Here is a 21135-nt window from a genome sequence, read left to right on the forward strand (position 1 = left end):
CATCTAAGGACTCAACTGCCTAGATGTTAATACTTTGTTAAAGGCAACAGGCAATTCTAGCCTGACCCCCTCCAAACCCCCAGAATCCTGTAAGTCTTCTTTAACATATAAAAATTCCTTTGGAAACTCCCTTTATCTCTAAACCTCCCAAGATACATGTTGGTAATCATCCCCCAAGCATATGGCCCACCAATATATATCTGAAGGGTCTCATGACTAAGGTTTTATTAGACAGTAATAAATGACCTTTTCCCAACAATAGCTAGCCCCCTTAAGGTCCTGGAAACCTTACTTCCAAAATTCCTTAGAGACTTACCCTATCCCTAACCCCCTTCCAACTTGACAGTATATAATGGGCCACTCCTCATGACCCCAGTGCAGCTCTTTCTGCCCATGGGTCCTGTCCCCATGCTTTAATAAAATCACCCTTTTAAAGCACCAAAGATGTCTCAAGAATTCTTTCTTAGAACCCTAATGTCTTTCCTACATCAAATAGTACCAAATAAGCTTTTGCTAAATGTTTTAAAATTGAATTAGTAATCTAGGACTGGAAACTATCCAAAATCAGATGGTCTTTCATTGTACCACATTTACTTATAATCATCCCAGTCCTCCAGAAATTTACATATTGTACAAAATGCATTGATTTGTGGTCAATAATCTTTCAATGTATTTTGGTTTCAGAAATTATAAAATAAAACAACCCATTTTATATTCCAGTGCACTTTTTTCCTGAAATTGTGAGAGAGCGAGGTTCTTGTTTCCCAGAGTCGAAAAATGATTCTCCCAGACAAAAGAGAGCAAGGAAAGTCATAGAGTTTTATTAAGCAAGGATACAGAAAAAGCTCTCAGAATTGAGAGTGTTGTAGTTTTGAATGTAGGTGAATTTTGATAAGGTGAGGTCCGGAGCCAACAGCCAAGAAAGAATGATTGTTAACTTATATTAAGGAAATTTAATAATTTCTCTTCTGCCTTTGTTTCCCACATCACTATGACCTCTCTAAATCTCAGGTTATTATCCTGTAAAATGGAGATAACAATAACAATTCATATCCCTTCTACCTTTAGATATCATTTTGAAAGTCAAATAAAATCCTTTCTCCTGATTCTCCTTTTGTTCTTTCTTCTCATCTCCCAACTATTTTTGACATTTGCTATTTGTAAGAGTCTTATAAATCAACCACTCTCTTAGGTATTTAACATACATTTTCTGAATTAATCCTTGAAATAGTTCATCATTCTAAATACAATTATTCTAATTTTACATGTATGGAAGTTCAGTTATAAAGATTTATACTATGTGGCAAAATTGCATAGACTGTAAAATCAGAAAGTAAATATTATTTTCACCAGGGATGTTGTATATCTTAGATATGCAGAAAAATAAATATATTGAGCTAATGAGTATGTGCCTCGATATCTAGCAATAAATAAATTAGGTAATGAATAATGTTTCAAACATGACTAATTCTGAATATGAATAAAAGATAGGTGGGGCTAGGTAGGGAGAGATAGATAGGGGGTTATGTGATAAAGCTTACAGAAATCCCAAAAATTTGGAGGTGTGGGGAAACCAGAGATAAAAGAACAAACAAGACCACACTACCCTAGGCATGTGGGGTGAGTGTCTTTTTCATGGTAATCACCTGTGACCAACAAAGAATAACCAGACCCTAAAAAGGAAGTAAGCCATTGAAGGTGTTATCACTAGTCCTTGCTCAATGGTGTTATCAATAGAGATGTTAAAAGGATTTAAGTTCCCTGGTTAGCTATCTATAAAAGACCAACCCTAAAGACCCTCAGTGGCAGCCCTGTCAGGACCCCTCTCACTCCTGAGAGCTTTATCTGTATCCTTGCTTAATAAACTTCTGTTGCCTTACTCACTCTCCTTTGTCCCAGAGATACATTCTTTGACTCCGTGAGACAAGAACCTAGCTCTCCAGGGGACGCCTGGGTGGCTCAGTTGGTTAAGCGACTGCCTTCAGCTCAGGTCATGATCCTGGAGTCCCGGGATCGAGTCCCACATTGGGCTCCCTGCTGAGCAGGGAGTCTGCTTCTCCCTCTGACCCTCTTCCCTCTCGTGCTCTCTATCTCTCATTCTCTCTCTTTCAAATAAATAAATAAAATCTTTAAAAAAAAAAAGAACCTAGCTCTCCAGCATCAAATAGATAAATATTATATACCGCTATAGTACTCATTTCCTAATGATCATCTATGCTAAAGAAAAAGCATCCAGATATATTTCTACAAAGTAGCCATTTGCATCAATTTTACTATTAGGAAATTACATTTATATTTAGCAACTAGATCTCTCTAAGTTAATGTTCTCTCAAAAATTTTCAATAATATTAACTACTAGAATATTCATTTTTTTTTACTTATGCAAGTAACATGGCCAGCTCCAGATACTGAAGACTTTAGTATTAGTTTATTTTTAATAATGTAGGCAAACCACTAAATTTAAATCGAGCAATTTTCCAATTCAATCACTTTAGTACTCTGTCCAGTTTTGATCTGATTAATTCAGATGCACTGTATGTAATGAAAGCATCTTATGTGTGGAGAAAAGACCAAGGATTCATAATCTAGCTCACCTTCAGGGTAAGAAGGAGTACCCAGTATGACAATGCTGGGAAAATACAGCCTAGAATAAATCTTTGTTTCCTACACCATTTCTAACATATACATTCATTCATTCACCAGGCTAGTTACTAAGGATAAACTGATTGTCAAGATAGAAATAGTTATCTTGGCACCTGGGTGCCTCAGTTGGTTAAGTGTCTGCCTTTGGTTCATGTCATGAACCCAGGGTCATAGGATAGAGCCCTGCACCAGGCTCCCTGCTCAGGGGGAAGCCTGCATCTCTCTCCCCCACTCCCCCTGCTTGTGCTGTCTCTCTCTATCAAATAAATAAATAAAATCTTTGAAAAAAAGAAATATGGAGAGAAAAAAAGATGGCAGAGGAGTAGAGGACCTGATTTCAACTGGTCATGGAATTGAGTTGCATATCTACCAGACCACTCTGAACACCCATGAAATCAGCCTGAGAGGTAAGAACATCTGGTTCTCTACAAACAGAAGATCGCAGGTGGTTGGTTTCGAGGTATGAAGCAGGGAGCCATGATTCTGCAGGCAGATATCAGAGGATAAATGGCAGCAGGAGGGAGACTGGCCATGGGGATCTTATACAGTCAGTGAGGGACAGCCTCTCGCGCTGGGGACAGGGCACACTCGCAGACCGGTCACAGCAGGGAAAGGACTTTAGGGCAGCCCCTGGGGCAGAAACCCAGAGCAGCGAGGTCGTGCCTGTGAACTGGGAGACGCTGGGGTTTTAGAAGCACAAAGAGCAGAGACGTGTTCCGACCTGGAGGCAGGACTGGGAGTGCTGCGGAGGGGCACACAACCAGGATGCTGCAGTTTATAGCAGCACGGACAGAAACGGAGACAGTGTGGCCTGGAGAACTCACTGAAAACCAGACTGTGATCTCTCTGCTCTGAGGCAGAGGGTTGGAAAAAGTCTCCTCTGCTCTGACTCCCAGAAGAGATATGGAAAGCCACCAGGGAAAGCCACCAGAGAACAAAAGTCCCAAAAAACTGGTTCCCACTGAGTGCATCCCCTGCCACAGGAGGTCAGGGCAACTCTGCCCAGACGGGGTTGCCTGAATAACAGCGTGGCAAGCCCCTCCCCCAGAAGACAGGCTGGGAAAACAAGAAACCAGCAACCCTAAGGTCCCTAGAAAACAAGTGCATCTTGCTTAGGTTCTGGTCAATAATTTGGACACTATACATTCCCCGAACCACCCATCAAAAGAATGACTAGCAGAAGGAACCCCCAAAATAGAAAAGACTCAGAGATTAAAATTTATGCAGCAGATTTACAAATGGATGCAGATATAACCAAGATGTTGGAGATGGAATTCAGGTTAGCAATTGTGAAGACAATAGCTAGAATGGAGAAATCAATTAATGGCAACATAGAGTCTCTAAGGACAGAAATGAAGGCTGAATTGTCAGAACTTAAAAATGCTATCAATGAGATCCAATCTAATCTAGATAATGTAACAGCTAGGGTGAGTGAGGCAGAAGAATGAATAGGTGACCTGGAAGACAATTTAATAGATAAAAAGGGAAAAGAGGAGGCCAGGGAAAACAACTCAGAATCCATGAAAATAGAATCAGAGAAGTAATTGAAACCATGAAGCATTACAAGGTCACAATTATTGGAATCCCGGAGGGAGTGGAGAGAGAAAGAGGACTAGAAGATATATTTGAGCAAATCATGGTTGAGAACTCCCCTAATTTGGGGAATGAAAGAAACATTCGTGTCCTAGAGGCAGAGAGGACCCCTCCCAAGAACAAGGAAAACAGGCCAACACCCTGGCATGTAATAGTAAAACTCGCAAGTCTTAGAACCAAGGAAACCATCTTAAGGGTAGTTAGGGGGAGGAACATCAGAATAATGTCAGACCTACCCACAGAGACCTGGCAAGCCAGAAAGTACTGGCAAGACATAATCAGAATACTAAATGAGAAGAACATGCAGCCAAGAATACTTTATCCAGTAAGGCTGTCATTTAGAATAGAGGGAGAGATGCAGAGCTTCCAAGACCAGCAGAAAGTGAAAGAATATATGACCACTAAGCCAGCCCTGCAACAAATATTAAGGGCGGGGGTTCTATAAAAGGAGAAAGACCCCAAGAGTGATATACAGCAGAAATTTACAGAGATAATCTATAAAACAAGGTCTTCACAGGCAACATGATGACAATTAATTCATATCTTTCAATAATCACTTTCAACGTGAATAGCTTAAATGCTCCCATAAAACGGCACAGGGTTGCAGATTGGATAAAAAGACAGGACCCATCCATATGCTGTCTACAAGAGACTCATTTTGAACCTGACGATACATCCAGACTGAAAGTGAAGGGATGGAGATCCATCTTCCCTGATAACAGACATCAAAAGAAAGCTGGGGTAGCAATTCTTTTATCAGACAAATTAGATTTTAAACTAAAGTCTGTAGTTAGAGACACAGAAGAACATTATATCATTCTTAAAGGGTCTATCCAAAAGAAGATCTAACAATTGTAAATATCTATGCCCCCCAAATGGGAGCAGCCATCTACATAAGCCAACGCTTAACCAAAATGAAGAGTCATACTGATAACAATATGTTAATTGTAGGAGACCTCAATACTCCACACTCAGCAATGGACAGATCATCTAAGCAGAAAATCAACAAAGAAACAAGAGCTTTGAATGATGCACTGGGCCAGATGGACTTCATAGATATATACAGAACATTGTACCCTAAAAAATCAGAATACTCATTCTTCTCAAGCGCACATGGAACTATCTCCAGAATAGACCACATACTCGGTCAAAAATCATGTTTCAACCGATACCAAAAGATTGAGATTATTCTCTGCATATTCTCAGACCACAATACTTTAAAACTGGAACTCAAACACAAGAAAAAATTTGGCAGAAATTCAAACACTTGGAAGCTAAAGACCACTCTGCTCAAGAATGTGGGTCAAACAGGAAATCAAAAAAAAAACTTAAACAATTCATGGAAATCAATGAGAATGAAAACACGTCACTCCAAAACCTATAAGGCAGTCCTAAGGGGGAAATACATAGCCATCCAAGGCTCACTAAAAAAAATAGAAAAATCCCGAATTCACCAACTAACTCTACACCTTAAAGAGCTAGAGAAAAAGCAACAAATGATGCCTAAACCATGCATTAGAAGAGAAACAATTAAGATTAGAGCAAAGATCAATGAATTAGAACTCAGAAACACAGTAGATCAAATCAATGAAACTGGAAGTTGGTTCTTTGAAAGAATTAATAGATTGATAAATCACTGGCCAGACTTATCCAAAAGAAAAGAGAAAGGACCCAAATTAATAAAATGATGAATGAAAGGGGAGTGATCATGACTAACACCAAGGAAATAGAAACAATTATTAGAAATTATTATCAACAAATATATGCCAATAAACTGAGCAATCTGGATGAAATAGATGCGTTCCTGGAAACCTATAAGCTGCCAAGAATGAAACAGGAAGAAATTGACAACCTGAATAAGCCAATACCAGTAACGAGATTGAAGCAGTGATTAAAAACTCCACAGAAAACAAGAGTCTGGGGCCTGATGGATGCCCTGGGGAGTTCTACCAAACATTCAAAGAAGAAATAATACCTATTCTCCAGAAGCTGTTTCAAAAAATAGAAACAGAAAGAAAAATCCAAACTCATTCTATGAGACCAGCATTACATTAATCCCCAAACCAGGCAAAGACCCATCAAAAAGGGGAATTTCAGACCAATATCCCTGATGAATATGGATTCCAAAATCCTCAACAAAATCCTAGATAATAGGATCCAACAATACATTAAAAAGATCATCCACCATGACCAAGTGGGATTTAACCCTAGGATACAAGGGTCATTCATCATTTGCAAATCAATCAGTGTGATAGAACACATTAATAAGAGGAGGGAGAAAACAATATGGTCCTCTCAATTGATGCAGAAAAAAACATTTGACAAAATACAACATCCTTTCCTGATTAAAACTCTTCAGAGTACAGGGATAGAGGGAACATTCCTCAAGTTCATAAAATCCATCTATGGAAAACCCACAGCCAATATCATCCTCAATGGGGAAAAGTTGAGAGACTTTCCTTTAAGATCAGGAACACGTCAAGGATGCCCACTCTCGCCACTATTGTTCAACATAGTACTAGAAGTCCTAGCAACAGCAACCAGACAACAGAAAGAAATAAAATGTATTCAAATTGGCAAAGAAGTCAAACTCTCTCTTTTTAGAGATGACATGATATTTTATGTGGAAAACCCAAAAGACTCCACACCCAAATTACTAGAACTCATACAGCAATTCAGTCATATGGCAGGATAAAAAATCAATGCACAGAAATCAGTTGTATTCTTATACACTAACAATGCAACTGTAGAAAGAGAAATTAGAGAAATGATTCCTTTTACAATAGCACCAAAAACCATAAGATACCTCGGAATAAGCCTAACCAAAGAGGTAAAGGATGTATACTCTAGGAACTACAGAACACTCATTAAAGAAATTGAAGAAGACACAAAAAGATGGAAAAATGTTCCATGCTCATAGATTGGAAGAATAAACATTGTTATAATGTCTATGCTACCAAGAGGAATCTATACCTTCAATGCCATCCTGATCAAAATTCTAACAACATTTTTCAAAGTGCTGGAACAAACAATCCTAAAATGTGTATGGAATCAGAAAAGACTCCGAATCACCAAGGAATTGTTGAAAAAGAAAAACAAAGCTGGGGCATCACATTGCCCGATTTCAAGCTATATTACAAAGCTGTGTTCACCAAGACAGCATGGTACTTGCACAAAAACAGACATATAGACCAATGGAACAGAATAGAGAACCCAGATATGGACGCTCAACTCTATGGTCAAATAATTTTTGACAAAGCAGGAAAAAATATGCAATGGAAAAGACAGTCTCTTCAGTAAGTGGTGCTGGGAAAATTGGACAGCCACATGCAGAGGAATGAAACTCGACCATTCTTTAACACCATACACAAAAATAAACTCAAAACGGATGAAAGACCTCAATGGGAGACAGGAATCCATCAAAATCCTAGAAGAGAACATAGGCAATAACCTCTTTGACATCGGCCACAGCAACTTCTTTCAAGATACATCTCTAAAAGCTAGTGAAACAAAAGCAAAAATGAACTTTTGGGACTTCATCAAGATAAAAAGCCTCTGCACAGCAAAGAAAACAGTCAACAAAACAAAGAGGCAACCCACAGAATGGGAGAAGATATTTGCAAATGACACTACAGATAAAGGGCTGGTATCCAAGATCTATAAAGAACTTCTCAAACTCAACACCCAAAAAACAAATAATCCAGTCAAAACATGGACAGAAGATATGAGAAGACACTTCTGTGAGGAAAACATACAAATGGCTAACAGACACATGAAAAAATATTCATCATCATTATCCATCAGGGAAATTATAATCAAAACCATATTGAGATACCACCTTACACCAGTTAGAATGGCAAAAATGGACAGGGCAAGAAACAACAAATGTTGGAGAGGTTGTGGAGAAAGGGGAACCCTGTTACACTGTTGGTGGGAATGCAAGTTGGTACAGCCACTTTGGAAAACACTGTGGAGGTGCCTCAAAAATTTAAAAATAGAGCTATCCTATGACTCAGGAATTGCACTCCTGTGTATTTACCACAAAGACACAGATGTATTGAAAAGAAGGGCCATATGCACCCCAATGTTCATAGCAGCAATGTCCACAATAGCCAAACTGTGGAAAGAGCCAAGATGCCCTTGAACAGATGAATGGATAAAAGAAGATGTGGTCCATATATACATTGGAATATTACTCAGCCATCAGAAAGGATGAATACTCGACTTTTACATCAATATAGATGGGGCTGGAGGAGATTATGCTAAGTGAAATAGGTCACGCAGAGAAAGTCAATTATCATATGGTTTCACTTATTTGTGGAACAGAAGGAATAGCATGGAGCACATTAGGAGAAGGAAGGGAACAATCAAGTGGGGGGAAATCAGAGGGATAGATGAACCTTGGAGGACTATGGACTCTGAGAAACAAACAGAGGGTTTTAGAGTGGAGGCGGGAGAGGGAATTGGTTAGCTCGGTGATGGGTATCAAGGAGGGCATGTACTACATGGAGCACTGGGTGTTTTATGAAAACAATGGATCGTGGATCACCACATCAAAAACTAATGATGTATTGTATGGTGACTAATATAACACAATAATATTTAAAAGAAAAAGAGAAAAGAAATAGTTATCTTTGCCCTTAGAGATTGTAGTCTTCATAAAGGACAAGAATACAGATAAATACAATACTTTTGATATCAAAATATTTTAGCATTTTTTCTTCATTAATAGAAATGATGTGGGAAACAAAGGCAAAATGGAGTGTAAATAGTATTCAGGACAATTTTATTTTTATTATTGGTTATTTACTGTTAGTATTTTTAGAAGAATGAGAGAATTGTAATTCTTTGGGAGCTTTAACTATGGAATTTTATCATTCAACAATACTCATTGAACATCTACTATGTGACAAGCATAGTACTTAAAATTATGGGTTCTGACTCAAAACTCAGCTCCACCATTTATTGTTTGACCTTGGGCAAGTTGCTTAACTATTCTAACTATTAATTCTGTCTATTTGTAAAATACTGATTATAAAAATAACAACTATATGATAAGGTATCTGTGAGGGCTAATTGAGTTCATACAGTAAAGCACTAATACAAGGTCACATAGTAAGCTGTCAACATATACTATTATTGTTATTATTATCATTATTTTAACCACACACTGTGTGAAACCTTGAGAACACTATGATAACCAAGGAAGAATGTTACTTTCTACTGACAAAATCAGCTACTAAAAATACTTAGAGAGGATGACTTAATTGGTGGTATATACAAAAGTGCCTTGAGTGGTAGTAAAAATTGTGAAAGGGAAAACTTTTGCTTTGGGGTCCCACGTGAATCACTACCTCATGAAAATGAATTATAAGAAACTGTAATTCTGATCTATTTTGCCTGAATCATATAGAGTCCCAGGTTTAAAAAAATAAATCCAATTTATTTTTAATAAATAAAGGGCAAAAAATAAATCCAATTTAATTAGCTAATGAGTATGGTCCAAAAGTTAAAAGCTATTTTTATTAAGGGCTTTACACATTTATAAATCTCCAGAGCCACATGACTTAATGCATGGACCTTAATGTTAAATCAGTAGTGAAACAGGTTTCTATCTTGGGCTCATGGGATCAGAATCTTGGCCTAAATGATGAGCTCTTAATCATATTATCAAATTGTGGCTCATCATAAAATGATTAAATCTATTGTTAGAAAGAGAACTTGTCAGCAATATGGATGCAATGATTAATAGAAAATTTGGTGTAATCCCTTTGGATCTATGTCTAAAGTCTCAACTGAGTCACAGACCCATATTAATAAGTGAATAAAAACTGTAATAGTCACCTTTTATTCACATTCATCACCTAGTTAGGAATTAATAATTGAAAGCAAAGAACAGAAAGCAAAATATTTTATAGCTGGCACTGTACAGATAAATAGCAAAACTTAAAAATGGGCTACAGGAACAAAGTCTGATACAATAAACTGGAACAAAAATAAATCATTAGAAATTCTCAAACAAAATCTGGTTTAAATTCAGATGAAGGTCAGATTTACCCTTGGGACGGGCGCCTGGGTGGCTCAGTTGGTTAAGCGACTGCCTTCAGCTCAGGTCATGATCCTGGAGTCCTGGCATCAAGTCCCACTTCGGGCTCCCTGCTCAGCAGGGAGTCTGCTTCTCCCTCTGACCCTATTCCTTCTCATGCTATCTCTCATTCTCTCTCTCTCTCAAATAAATAAATAAAATCTTTTGAAAAATTTTACCCTTGGGGCAGCAAGACTTTTTTTCCACTGTTTTAATAATTTAGTGATTTCCTTTTACTCCAAGAAAGGGCAAAAAATGAACTTCTGTCAGGCTTCTTTGGTAATCTCCAAAAGTTTTAACTTAATGGCATGCTATTCCTAGCTGAGTTATCATTCTGAGTTTTTTGTTCACCACGAAGATATGTTTCCAAGTGGTAACATATGAACATTGAAAGATCAGAGTTGTCCCACTGTTTCTCTAAATAAGATCATGGTTAAAATAAGCAGAATCTAATGTAGGTAAATTTCCTTGGAATGAATGATTATATCAAGTCAAGAGAAGGGGGAAAATTACAGTAGAATGATTAGAATTCTAGACAATTCTGCCAAACACTTAAATAAGAGTTGATTGCAATTATATGCCAAGAAAAAGAAAAGGTACACTTCCGAATTTATTTATCAACTTATTATTACCCAGATACTAACACTAGGCAAAGACAGTATAAAAAAGAAAACTGGTGACCAGTATCTCCCATGAATGTAGAAGCAAAAATTGTAAACAAAATATTAATTCAAATTCAACAGTGTATAGAAATAATTATAAACCATGATCAAAAGCATTCCAGGTATGCAGGACTTGTTCAACATTGGAGAAACAATGTAAACTGCCATATAAACAGGCTAAAGAGAAAAATCATATGGTCCTGTCAACTGATGCAGAAAATTCGTTTGAGAGGAGGAGGAAAAGATGACAGAGGAGTAGGGGACCCTATTCCAACTGGTCCCCGGAATTGAGCTGAATATCTACCAGACCACTATGAACATCCATGAAATCAGTCTGAGATGTAAGAAGATCTGGATCTCTACAAACAGAATATAGCAGGCGGTGGGTTTTGAGGTATAAAGCGGGGAGCCGTGATTCCTCGGGCAGATATTGGAGAATAAATGGCAGCGAGAGGAAGCCTGGCCATGGGGATCTTACACTGCTGGTGAGCGACAGCCTCTCGCACTGGGGATGGGACACAAAATCGCAGACCAGTAGTAGTGGGGAAAGGACTTTAGATGGAAATTGGAGCAGCGGGGCAATGCATGTGAAATGGGGGCGGCTGGTGGTTTTAGAAGCACAAAGGGCAGAGATATGCCCCGAACTGGAGGCGAGGACTGGGAGCGTTGCTGAGGGGCACACAACCCAGGACGCTGGAGTTTATAGCAGCACAGACAGAAATGGAGATAGTGTGGCCTGAAGAGCTCACTGAAAAACAGACTGCAATCTGTCTACTCTGAGGCAGAGGGTTGGAAATGGTCTCTTCTGCTTTCTCTGAAGAGACGCAGAAAGCCACCAAGGAAAGCAGCCAGAGAAAAAAAGCCCCCCAAAACCGGTATTCACTGAACCCATCCCCCACCACAGGGGGCAGGGCAACTCTGCCCAAACAGGGTTGCCTGAGTAACAGCACAGCAGGCCCCTCCCACAGAAGATAAGCTGGGAGAACAAGAGGCCAGCAACCCTAAGGTCCCTAGAAAACAAGTGCATCTTGCTTGGGTTCTGGTCGATAATTTGGATGCTATACATTCCCTCAACCACCCCTCAACAGAATGACTAGGAGGAAGAACCCCCAAAATAGGAAACACTCAAAGATTATAACTTATGCCAAAGATTTACAAATGGATTCAAATATAACCCAGCTGTCGGAGATAGAATTCAGGCTAGCAATTGTGAAGACAATAGCTAGAATGGAGAAATCAAATAATGGCAACATAGAGTCTCTAAGGGCAGAAATAAAGCTGGATTGGCAGAATTTAAAAATTCTATCAATGAGATCCAATCTAATCTAGATAATCTAACAGCTAGGGTAAGTGAGGCAAAAGAACGAATAAGTTACCCGGAAGACAATTTAATAGATAAAAAAGGAAAAGAGAATGCCAGAGAAAAACAACTCAAATTCCATTAAACTAGAATCAGAGAAGTAAGTGAAACCATGAAGCATTCCAGTGTCACAATTATTGGAATACTGGGACGGGTGGAGAGAGAGAGAGAGGACTAGAAGATATATTTGCGAGAATCGTAGCTCAGAACTTCCCTAATCTGGGGGATGAAACAAACATTCGTGTCCTAGAAACAGAGAGGACCCCTACCAAGATCAAGGAAAACAGGCCAACACCCTGACATGTAATAGTAAAACTCACAAATCATAGAACCAAGCAAACCATCTTAAGGGCAGTTAGGGGGAAGAGATTCCATACGTACAGAAGGAGGAACATCAGAATAACGTCAGACCTATCCACAGAGACCAGGCAAGCCGGAAAGGCCTGGCAAGACGTATTCAGAGTACAAAACAAGAAGAACATGCAGCCAAGAATACATTATCTGGTAAGGCTGTCATTTAGAATGGATGGAGAGATGTAGATCGTCCAAGACCAGCAGAAACTGAAAGAATATATGACCACTAAACTGGCCCTGCAAGAAATATTAAGGGGGGTTCTATAAAAAGAGAAAGACCCTAAGAGTGATATACAACAGAAATTTACAGAGACAATCTATAAAAACAAGGTCTTCACAAGCAACATGATGACAATTAATTCATATCTTTCAATAATCACTCTCAACATGAATAGCCTAAATGCTCCCATAAAATGGCACAGGGTTGCAGATTGGATAAAAAGACTGGACCCATCCATATTCTGTCAACAAGAGACTCATTTTGAACTTAAAGCTACATCCAGACTGAAAGTGAAGGGATGGAGATCCATCTTCCATGCCAACGGACATCAAAAGAAAGCTGGGGTAGCAATTCTTATATCAGACAAATTAGATTTTAAACTAAAGTCTGTAGTTAAAGACACAGAAGGACATTATATCATTATTAAAGGTCTATCCAAAAGAAGATCTAACAATTGTAAATATCTATGCCCCCAATATGGGGGCAGCCACCTACATAAGGCAACTGTTAACCAAAATAAAGAGACATATTGATAACAATACGTTAATTGTAGGAGACCTCAATACCGAAACTTCAGGAATAGACAGATCATCTAAGCAAAAAATCAACAAAGAAACAAGAGCTTTGAATGATACACTGGACCAGATGGACCTCATAGATACATAGAGAACATTCCACCCTAAAACAAGAGAATACTCATTCTTCTCGAGCACACATGGAACTTTCTCCAGAATAGACCACATACTGGGTGACAAATAAGATCTCAACTGATACCAAAAGTCTGAGATTATTCCCTGCATCTTCTCAGACCATAATGCTTTAAAACTGGAACTCAATGACAAGAAAAAATTTGGCAGAAATTCAAACACTTGTAACTTAAAGACCACTCTGCTCAAGAATGTTTGGGTCAAACAGTAAATCAAAGAAAAGCTTAAACTATTCCTGGAAATCAATGAAAATGAAAATACGTCACTTCGAAACCTATGGGATACTGCCAAGCCAGTCCTAGGGGGGAAATACATAGCCACCCAAGCTGCACTCAAAAAATAGAAAAATCCCGAATTCATCAACTAACTCTACACCTTAAAGAACTAGAGAAAAAGCAACAAATGATGCCTACGCCACACATTAGAAGAGAAATAATTACGATTAGAGCAGAGATCAATGATTTGGAAACCAGAAACACAGTAGATCAGATCAACGAAACTAGAAGCTGGTTCTTTGAAAGAAATAATAAGATCAATAAATCACTGGCCAGATTTATCCAAAAGAAAATAGAAAGGATCCAAATTAATAAAATTATAAATGAAAGGGGAGAGATCACGACTAACACCAAAGAAATAGAAACAATTATTAGATATATTTTACCAACAACTATATGCCAATAAACTGAGCAATCTGGATGAAATGGCTGCCTTCCTGGAAACCTATAACCTGCCAAGACTGAAACAGGAAGAAATTGACAACCTGAATAGGCCAATAACAAGTAACAAGATTGAAACAGTGATCAAAAACCTCCCAAAAAACAAGAGTCCAGGGCCTGATGGATTCCCTGTGGATTTCTACCAAACATTCAAAGAAGAAATAATACCTATTCTCCAGAAGGTGTTTCAAAAAATAGAAACAGAAAGAAAGCTTCCAGACTCATTGTATGAAGCCAGAATTACCTTAATCCCCAAACCAGGCAAAGACAACATCAAAAAGGAGAATTTCAGACCGATATCCCTGATGAATATGGATTCCACAATCCTCAACAAAATCCTAGCTAATATGGTCCAACAAAACATTAAGAGGATCATCTACCATGACCAAGTGGGATTTATTCCTGGGATGCATGGGTGGTTCAACATTTGCAAACCAATCATTGTGATACAACACATTAATAAGGCAAAGACGAGCAAGATGGCGGAGGAGTAGGAGACCTAAATTTTGTCTGGTCCCAGGAATTCAGCTAGATAGGGATCAAACCATTCTGAACACCTAGAAATCAACAGGAGATCAAAGAAAAGAATAGCAGCAACTCTGAACAGAAAAGCGACCACTTTCTGGAAGGTAGGACGTGTGGAGAAGTGAATCTGAGGTGATAATCGGGAAGATAGACATTGGGGCAGGGGGCCTCCATAAGCTGCTACTGGCAAGTGATTGAGAGTGGAGCACAAAATCAGAACTTTTAGAAGTCAGCTCCACTGTGGGAATGTCGTTCCAGTGGCTAAGTGATGGTGGAAACCTCACTGGGACAGTGTGGTCTCAGGACCTCAGGGTCACAGAAAGTCTCGGGTGCCTGAGTGCAGCAGAGCTCCTGGGTCTCAGAGCAGGGAAGCTGGCTGCAGAGACCGAAACAAGGAGTGGGCTCTCAGCTCGGGGTTGCAATAAACCATGATCCTCAGCACAGTCGGGCCACTGCTCTTCCAGCAGGGAGCCAACAAGCGGAAGATCCAGGGAGACTCCCCTTCCTCTCCCAGGAAGAGCGGTGAGGAAGCACACCACAGGAATCTACTGGGTTTGGAGACACCAGACGGTGTCGGGGGCCAGAGAGAGAAAAAATTGGTCACAGGCCGGTGAGCACAGAGTGCGGCCGGAGACCGGGGAGACCAGGGAGATGGGAGTGATTGACTGCTTTCCTCTGGGGGCGCACCGAGGAGTGGGGCCCCAAGTTCTTGGCTCCTCTGGGGCGGAGATTGGGAGGCCACCATTTCACTCTCATCCTTCAAAGCTGTACAGAAAGATTTCAGGGAAGAAAAACTACCAAGTGCAAACCCAACCCGATTACTTAGCCCGGCCCCCGGCAGGGGCAGGGCAATTCCACCTCAGGCAAAGATATGTGAGAAACACTGCACCAGGCCCCTCCCCCAGAAGATCAGCAAGAACAGTCAGCCAAGACCAAGTTTACCGATCAAAGAGAATGGCAGAACTCCAGCGCTAGGGGAATACTGCACATAGAATTCATGGGTTTTTTTCCCATGATTCTTTAGTCTTTCAAAGTTAATTTTTTCTTAACTCTCTTCTTTTTTTAAAATTTTTCTTTCTCCCTTTTTCAACCAACATCTTATCAATCACTTTTTTTAGAAAAATCTCTTTAATTTTTTTAATTTTCAGAGTCATATTCTATCCCTTCATAGTAGTTAAACTTATTTTTGGTATATATATGTACACATATATAAATATGTTGTTCTCTCTTTAAGATTTTGGGATACAATTTCTTCTAACAGACCAAAATATACCCTAAATCTCTAGTGTATGGCTTTGTTCTAGTCTCTTGCCTGATCACATTCTCTCCCTTTTTTTATTTTAAATTCTCTTCTTTCTTTTTTCAACCAAATTCTTATCTTATCAATTCCTGTAATAAAATCTTTTATAATTTTCATCTTTACAGTGGTATTCCAACCCTTCATTGTATTAACCCTAATTTTTGTACATATATAAGTTTTTCTTCTTTAAAATTTTGGGAGGCACTTTCTTCTAACAGACCAAAATACATCCAGAATCTTGTGTGTGGCATTGATCTATGCACCAGCCTGATCATATCTGATCATATTCTGAGATTTGTTTTTATGGTTTATTTGTTTTTATCTTTTCTTTTTTTTTCTTTTTTTTTCTTTCCCTTTCTTTTCCCCCGGTTTCAGGTCTATTCTAATTTGTTTAGTGTATATTTTCTGGGGACGTTGTTACCCAGTTAGCATTTTGTTCTCTCATTCATCTATTCTACTCTGGACAAAATGACAAGGTGGAAAAACTAACCTCAAAATAAAGAAAAAGCAGTACTGACCGCCCAGGATCTAATCAATATGGACATTAGTAAGATGTCGGAACTAGAGTTTAGAATGATGATTTTAAATACACTAGCTGGGTTTGAAAAAAGTATGGAAGTTATCAGAGAAACCCTTTCTGGAGAAATAAAAGAACTAAAATCAAAACAAGTGGAATTCAAAAAGGCTATCAACGAGGTAGAATAAAAAATGGAGGCTCTAACTGCTAGGATAAATGAGGCATAAGAGAGAATTAGTGATATAGGAGACCAAATGATGGAAAATAAAGTAGCTGAGAAAGAGAGACAAACAACTACTGGATCACGAGAGCAGAATTCGAGAGATATGTGATACCATAAAATGACACAATATTAGACTAATTGGGATCCCAGAAGAAGAAGAGAGAGAGGGGCAGATGGTATATTGGAGCAAATTATAGCCGAGAACTCCCCTAATCTGGGGAAAGAAACAGGCACCAAAATCCAGGAGGCACAGGGAACCCCACTCAAAAATCAATAAAAATATGTCATCACCCCAATATCTAATAGTAAAACTTACGAGTCTCGGTGACAAAGAGAAAATCCTGAAAGCAGCTTGACAGAAGAGATCTGTGAACTACAATGGAAGAAACATTAGATTGGCAACAAACCTATCCACAGAGACCTGGCAGGCAGAAAGGCCTGGCATGATATATTCAGAGCACTAGACAAGAAAAATATGCATCTAGGATGTCATTGAAAATAGAAGGAGAGGGAGCAAGATGGCACAGGAGTAGGAGACCTGGATTTCGTCTGGTCTCAGGAATTCAGCTGAATAAGGATCAAACCATTCTGAACACCTATGAACTCAACAGGAGATCGAAGAAGAGAGTAGCAACAACTCTCTGAACAGAGAAGCAACCACTTACTGGAAGGTAGGACATGTGGAGAAGTGAATCCGAGGCAATATTCGGGAGGATAGATGGCGGGGGAGGGGGCCTCCGCCGCTTCTGGCAAGTGATAGACCCATGGAGCAAAAAGTCGGAACATTTAGAAGTCGGCTCCGTTGAGGGACCTCGCTCCAGTGGCTAAGCGGGGGGTGGAACCCTCGCAGGACAGTGTGGTCTCAGGACCTTCAGGGTCACAGAAAGACCAGGGGCGCCTGAATGCAGCAGAGCTCCCAGGTATTGGAGCGGGGAAGCCAGCTGCAGAGACGGAGTCAAGGCGTGGGCTCTCAGCTCGGGGTTGCCATAAACTATGATCCACGGCCCAGTCAGGCCACTACTCCTCCAGCAGGGACCCAACAAGCGGCAGAGCTGGGGAGACTCCCCTTCCTCCCCCGGGAGGAGCGGCATGGGAGCGCACCCCAGGGATCTGCTAGGTTTGGAGATTCAACACGGGGTCGGGTGCCAGAGAGAGAAATGCTCGGTCACAGGCCGGGTGAGCACGGAGTGCAGCTGGAGACCGGGGGAATGGGAGTGACTGCTTTTCTCTGGGGGTGCACTGAGGAGCGGGGCCCTGAGCTCTCAGCTCCTCTGGGCGGAGATTGGGAGGTCACCATTTTCACCGTGGTCCTCCAAAGCTGTACTGAGAGCTTGCAGGGAACAAAAGCTCCTGAGAGAAAACCCGAGCAGCTTGCTTAGCCTGGACTCACAAGGGCGGGGCAATTCCGCCTCCGACAAAGATATTTGGGAACCATGACAACAGGCCCCTCCCCCAGAAGATCAGCACGAACAGCCAGCAAGCCAAGAGCAAGTTTAACGATCGAGGAGAACGGGAGAACTCCAGTGCTGGGGAATACTGCACATAGAATTCATGGCTTTTTTACCATGATTCATTAATTTCTCAAAGTTAATTATTTTTAACTGTTTTTTTTGAATTTTTTTTCCATTTTTCAACCAACATCTTATCAATTCCTTGTTTAAAAAACATTTTTTATTTTTCATTTTTAGAGTCATGTTTTATCCCTTCATAGTAGTTACCCTTATTTTTGGCATATATATATATATATATATATATATAAGTTGTTCTCTCTTTAAAATTTTGAGATACAGTTTCTTCTAACAGTTCAAAATATACCCTAAATCACTAGTGTATGGCTTTGTTCTAGTCTCCTGCTTGATCACATTCTCTCCCGTTTTTCTATCTTTTCTTTTATTTTTTTAAGTATTCATCTTTCTTTTTCAAACAAATTCTTATCTTATCAATTCCTTTTATAAAATCTTTTATAATTTTCATCTTTACAGTCATCTTCCATCCATTCATTGTATCAACCCTTATTTTGTACATATATAAGTCTTTCTTCCTTTAAAATATTAGGAGGCACTTTTTCTAACAGACCAAAATACGCCCAAAATCTAGTGTGTGGCACTGATCTATGCACTAGCTTGACCATATTTGATCATATTTGGTTTTGTTTTTTGTTTTGTTTGGTTTCTGTTTGTTTTTATCGTTTTCTTTTTTTTCTCTTTCTTTCCCTTTCTTTTCCACTGGTTTCAGGTCTTTTCTGATTTCTATAGAGTATATTTGCTGGGGACATTGTTAACCTGTTAGCATTTTGTGCTCTCATTCATCTATTCTCCTCCGGAAAAAATGATAAGATGAAAAAAATCACCTCAGCAAAAAGAACAAGTGGTAGTACCATCTGCCAGGGACCTACTCAATACTGACATTAGTACGATATTGGACCTAGAGTTCAGAATCATGACTTTAAAGATACTAGCTGGGCTTGAAAAAAGCATGGAAGTTATTTGAGAAACCCGTTCTGGAGAAATAAAAGAACTAAAATCTAACCAAGTCGAAATCAAAAAGGTTATTAATGAGGTGCAATAAAAAATGGGGGCACTAACTGCTAGGATAAATGAGGCAGAAGAGAGAATCAGCGATTTAGAAGACCAAATGATGGAAAATAAAGAGGCTGAGAAAAAGAGAGATAAACAACTACAGGAACAGGAGGCCAGAATTCGAGAGATAAGGGATACGATAAGACAAAACAAAATTAGAATAATTTGGACCTAAGAAGAAGAAGAAAGAGAGAGAGGGGCAAAAGGTATATTGGAGCAAATAATAGCAGAGAACTTCCCTAATGTGGGGAAGGAAACACGCATCAAAATACAAGAGGCACAGAGAACCCCTCTCAAAATCAATAAAAATAGGTCAATACCTCATCTAATAGTAAATCTTACGAGTCTCAGAGACAAAGAGAAAATCCTAAAAGCAGCTTGGGAGAAGAGATATGTAACCTACAATGAGAGAAACATTAAATTGGCAACAGACCTATCCACAGAGACCTGGCAGGCCAGAAAGGACAGGCATGAGATCTTCAGAGCACTAAACGAGAAAAATATGCAGCTAAGAATACTATATCCAGCTAGGCTATCATTGAAAATACAAGGAGAAATAAAAATCTTCCAGGACAAACAAAACCTAAAGGAATTTGCAAACATGAAACCAGCCCTCCAAGAAATATTGAAAGGGGTCCTCTAAGCAAAGAGAGAGCCTAAAAGCAGCATAGACCAGAAAGGAACACAGACAATATACAGTAACAGTCACATTAGAGGTGATACAATGGCACTAAATTCATAGCTTTCAATAGTTACCCCAAATGTAAATGGGCTAAATGTCCCAATCAAAAGATACAGGCTATCAGATTGGATTAAGAAACAAGACTCATCAATATGCTGTCTGCAAGAGACTCATTTTAGACCCAAAGACACGCCCACATTGAAAGTGAAGGGGTGGAAAACCATTTACCATGTTAATGAACACCAAAAGAAAGCTAGGGTGGCAATCCTTGTATCACACAAACTAGATTTTAAAACAAAGACTGTAATAAGAGATGAAGAAGGACACTATTTCCTACTTAAATGGTCTATCCAACAAGATGTAACAACTGTAAATATCTATGCCCCTAACATGGGAGCAGCCAATTATAGAAGGCAATTAATAACAAAAGCAAAGAAACACACTGACAACAATACAATAATAGTGGGGGACTTTAACACCCCCCTGACTGAAATGGACAGATCATCTAAGCAAAAGATCAACAAGGAAATAAAGGCTTTAATTGAAACACTGGACCAAATGGACTTTACAGACATATTCAGAACATTCCATCCCAAAGCGGCAGAATACACATTCTTCTCTAGTGCCCATGGAACATTCTCCAGCATTGATCACATCCTAGGACACAAATCAGGTCTCAACTGGTACCAAAAGATTCGGATTATTCCCTGCATATTTTCAGACCACAATGCTTTGAAACTAGAACTCAATCACAAGAGGAAAGTCGGAAAGAACTCAAATACATGGAGGCTAAAGAGCATCCTACTAAAGAATGAATGGGTCAACCAGGAAATTAAAGAAGAATTTAAAAAATTCAAGGAAACCAATGAAAATGAAAACACAACTGTTCAAAATCTTTGGGATACAGCAAAGGCAGTCCTAGAGGAAAGTATATAGCAATACAAGCCTTTCTCAAGAAACATGAATGTT

The 21135-nt window shown here is 39.3% G+C and overlaps 1 protein-coding gene across 1 annotated transcript in view; it reads right to left on the reverse strand.

The window, feature by feature from the left end:
• The window catches only part of PCDH11X (protocadherin 11 X-linked), a 570208-nt gene that overhangs the window by 329055 nt on the left and 220018 nt on the right, over positions 1 to 21135 (reverse strand).

Source organism: Eumetopias jubatus, unplaced genomic scaffold (genome assembly GCF_037043125.1).
Source record: "Eumetopias jubatus isolate StellerSeaLion01/CBP00866 unplaced genomic scaffold, mEumJub1_p1.0 scaffold_11, whole genome shotgun sequence".
In the NCBI taxonomy this organism is placed as follows: Eukaryota; Metazoa; Chordata; class Mammalia; order Carnivora; family Otariidae; genus Eumetopias; species Eumetopias jubatus.